The sequence below is a fragment of the Sinocyclocheilus grahami genome, unplaced genomic scaffold (genome assembly GCF_001515645.1).
Source record: "Sinocyclocheilus grahami isolate Dianchi unplaced genomic scaffold, SAMN03320097.WGS_v1.1 scaffold162.1, whole genome shotgun sequence".
NCBI lineage: Eukaryota > Metazoa > Chordata > Actinopteri > Cypriniformes > Cyprinidae > Sinocyclocheilus > Sinocyclocheilus grahami.
This window is the reverse complement of record NW_015505341.1, coordinates 381102-386048: the sequence shown is the minus strand read 5'-3', so window position 1 is coordinate 386048 and position 4947 is coordinate 381102.

The following is a 4947-nucleotide window of genomic DNA, read 5'->3' as shown; positions in this document are numbered from 1 at the left end:
TCCCATTGTTTCCGCTGGTAAAGCATATTAATAAGTGCGTTTCATTGTCTAATTTGCACTCTTTACATCAGCAAACAACAATATGCTACTAGCGTTTCCACAGAAATGGCAGCCAAAGAGCCTGAGGATTCTCTCTGACATTTATCGAAACACTGCGTCATTTCAACATGGCAAAATACATTGAGATGGTGAGCCACACCATACGTGATTAAAACACTTTTTATAAAAAAAATAATAAAGAGTTCAGTCTTGTGGCCTGTCATGAGCCCTCATGTGAGTGACACCAATTCAGTTGACTCTTCACAAAAACACAATTCATTTCTTAACGTGTAAAACTTTTCAAAGTAGCGTCAAACAACTGCATGCACCTTTAAAAATGGAATGGGCAATACAACAATGACATTAGAGCAAAATCAACATCTGAACTTTAACCAGACTACAACAACCTTTTCTGACCAATATTTATCCTATGCATTGATCACTAAATCTCTTCCCATGTCTGAAATTCCCAACCCTTCAGGGAAGAGTTACAGAGCTACAACGTGCTTCTGATTCTTGAATACAGAAAGTACGATGCTGGAATGAGCCAGCGCCTGAGGAAGGTGGTTTGGAGAGGGGGAGGGGTAAGACGCACAATCTTTTAAGCCCCTCAGACGCCGCTCTGTTCTGGATGAGGTGTTTGAGCAGTGAAGCTGTCGGCTCAGCAGGAACCGCTGACACATCAGCAGCCTCACGGTTACTGCAGTCTTCAACACACTCCACCATTACAATGACCTAAAACAGCAGTGGATCCCTCCCTGTGTGGATCATACATGAGGGAAGAGTCTGTACCGGCTCTCTGTGGACAATAGCAAACATTATGTCAAAATTAAGACGGATTTAAGAAATGAGAGTGAGACTGTTCACACAACCACTATTGGCTTTGGCAAATAAATGGCGAGTTCCTCACTAGTTACACTGGATACATGGTTGGAACAGGAATGACCCTCAGTGATGCCAGCAATTGATTTGGTTTTATTTTTTTCTCCAAAATTCCAGGTATCGACACACGCCTCTGTAGAGTATTCCTCACATTAAAGGTGCAGGCACATTTTGACAAAATGTTATGGATAAAAAAAAAGGTCTGTTGTCAATAGTGTAGTGAAAGATGAAGCACCGTTCACACAAATGTCACTTCTAAGCCAAGCAGCTTCCACTGTGGTTAACACAACAAACCCCTTGCGAAATCTTTCCAATTGTATGGATTCCTATTGAAATGAATAGATTTCGTCTGTGAAAATCGGACAAACAATGTGACCGCACATTAAGTCACCAAAACAAATCTTAATGTTTCTTGACAGACAGATGGAAACCAGCTCATATGATGCTGTACATGACACAATGACATGTGCTGTTTGTCACAAATACGCAAAATATGAAGAAATACAGCACAAAAATATTTAATTCGTAAATAAAATTATACATAGTACATATTTTGCATTATTTTCATTAAAAATTCAATATTTTTTTATATTTTAATACTTAAAACGCATATTTCTTATATTTTAAAAAATTACATTTTTAAAGGGGTCCTATTATGCTCTTTTACAAAGTCTTGATTTTGTTTTGGGGGTGTACTAGAACATGCTCTCATGCTTGGTGGTTCGAAAAATTCATTATTTTTCACATAATGTACATTATTAAAATACCTTTCTCCCCAGGCTGGCACAAACGGCTCGATTAGTTCCGGCTTTGATGAAGGTCCGCCTTCCGAAAAACAAAATGTGTTGTGATTGGTTAGCTGTCCCAGTGCGTTGTGATTGGTGAACGGCTTAGACGGTGTTTCAGTACTGCCACGCCCCTTGCTCTGTCTTTCAACAAAAGCTTTTGAGAATCCGGCACTTCCGGCGTTTCAGGCTGTCGCCACGTATTTAAAATTCGAACACATTATTTTGTATGAGTGTAGGCTAGGGCTGGACGATATGGTCAAAATTGATATCACGATATATTTCTTAATTTCGGTCGATACGATATAATTCCGATATCGATATGAACACTATTTATCTGAAATAGAAATCTTTTGTAACATTATAAATGCCTTTATCATCACTTTTGATTGTATATCGAAATATCGGAAATGTGTTTAAAAATCATATCACCGTTATTGAAAAAAATTATATCGCGATACATATTGATATTGAATTATTGTCCAGCCCTAGTGTAGGCACAACGGCGGCGCCGTTCGGCGTCTGTCCGCGGCGCACAGCTACGTCGTGTTATATTTGTAAGAATTGTTCTAGACCAGCGGTTCTCAATGTCTCGCACACTTTAATGCCCTTTGTATGGAACATATACGCTCCCTTCAAACTGGAATCATGGAGGAATATCCGGTAATGTCCACTTCGCAGGGCACTTACAGTCAAATATAACAAACGTCTGAAGCAATAAGAGAAACATACAAAATGTGCAGAGCGGGGGTACGCGAGGACTGGAATTGAGAACCGCTGTTCTAGACATGCGAAAAATTTGAGGCTACAGCACAGCAGCTCTTCTTCTTGGTTTTCTCTGACACTCTGCAGCAGCTCTTCTTCTTCGTTGTCGTCTCGTCTCATGCGCTCACACAACCAAGCGCTCTAACCACAACCTCGCCCCTACCCACCCCCCAACCATTCGAATTTCTGTAGGCGGGAATTCTTTGTAATGAAATTCTAATGAGCCACTTTGTGATATCATAAAGCCCGGAAAACAAACGCTGTAGTCCAAACGAGCCGTTCGTTGTAGTTCTTGAAAAGGGACTTTTTAAAAACGAACTATCTCCCTTTGGAGTGGACTTTGAGATTTGTAACTTTCTAGATGTTTTTTATGCCCAAACATACACACTACACACTGACTAAAATTAAAAAAGTGAAAAAGCATAATAGGACCCCTTTAAAATGCAAACTATACATTTTCATGGCTGGTAAGGCACAAGTAATTAGTTTTTAAATGCATTTTTCACTACAGCAAAGTGACATTGCTTCTCAGTGTGACAACACATATTCAGCCAATCAATAATTAAACTCACTGTTGATTATTTTCATCATCCACCTTTACTGATTTTATGGATTCGTCCTTGCGTCCCTAGCTGCTTCACTTGCATTGTCCTGTACAACTGGTTTAGAGGCGAAGCTTGTGACCACTGAATCTCCCTGACACTAGTTCAACCCGTCTAGTTTGTGGCTTTTTGCCAGTGTCACCCAAATCTCACCAACTATCATGAGAAATGCTGGAACAGATCTCAGATCAGCTGTGTGCAGTAATGTAAATCTCAGAGATTCCACACTTTCTAATCCTACTGATTGAATAGTAGATGACTAAGAGCGGAATAAACCATGCAGATCAGACCACTGCTCGGCCAGATGGCGTCTCTGTCTCTGTCTCCATCCATCACGCCCCATTACAGGGCCCAGATTAGCAATTTCCAGACTTGTTTACCTATCACCAGTAAGGAGGAAGTTCAAGATTATCTGTGCAAAGGATCAGGAGGTTTGTGAAGGCGGTAGGGGGAATTAAAACTTGCTGAACGTGTAGTAACCACAGGCCTTCGCTGTCACTATGGGAACCTGCTGCGAGAAGATCCTACTTCATAAAAAAGAAAGCCACAGCTTGCAGAGACGACCGCAATGACTGACACTAAGTGACTGGCTCTTTCCTCGACAATTACAGAGAGAGACAGTAATTAAAGACACTCCTGCACGTCCTCAAGCTAATTATCAAGGTGAAGGACCTTGATACATGAGTGCCGCCACATTCCTTACTAGCCACATGGCTGGTTGTGGAGATGCGAGGAGGAGAGGACTACACGACCTGACCGAAGACAAAGCAGGCAAGGCCCTGTAAAACAATACTGTTTCAAGACAATGCCAACAAAAGAGGCCACAATTGTGCAGCAAGTTATATGCTGCATAAGTCAACGACGTGATGATTATTTTAGTTCTATTATTTCATTCAAAATTAAAAATACAATTCATACATACAACAACTTGAATATACCTCTTCAATGATGAACATTTAAGGCCCAGATATACTTTAAAAACGAAATCGAAGAACGAACTGATACGGCGTTATTAAGAACATAATCAGGCCAAAATGAAGTTCATTTTGGGAGTTTGAAATGGCTTGAAATTGAATTCTCCGGAAGTAAAAAAAAATAAAAACTGCTGCACTGCTTATTAATATTTGCACATCAAATGGAAACTGTGACCAACATGCAGGAAAAAAAAAAAAGGAAATTACATCATAGAAAGTACCCCTGCAAACCAGCATGACTATGTGTCAAGGTCAATCATTTTCTTAAAATATCTGATAATTTGACAAGGAAAGGTTAGTTCAAGTTGTGCAATGTCATGTGGTGAATTAGTCATTCATGATGTTTATTAAAAAAAACTATATTTACAAAAATAAATGTGTTTAAAAAAAAAATCATAATAATGAATAAGATGTGTACACTTAAATACAAGGAAAATACATTTTACTACTTTTTACATGATGGTTACACCAATTTACATTTTTAGAGTCATTAAAAGAAAACTTTAGTTGAAAATGCTATTATACTTGTTCAAAACCATATGAAACCAACATGAATACAAAAAGGACATTTCTAAAAACTTGGCATGTGTTTAAACTAGATTTTTTAAAGTTTTGTCCCTTTTTTTTTTAAATCACAAACACACTTATAAGTCATTGACCTGCCTGTCATTTTAGTTTCACTCTTGTTTTTGGCCATCGTTCTAGACGAAGACATAGCATGTGGAAAGAGGACACGTACCATCAGGACTACTCATGCCTACAAACTCCTAGTTTCTAAAGCAGTTGCACGTCTCTGTCCAGACAGCATTAATCACACGAGGGGCCTGACAGCGGCAACCTATTTTTGTCACCGGCAGAAGCTGAGGGCTGAACTTGCATCTCATTCAAACTTAAATACTA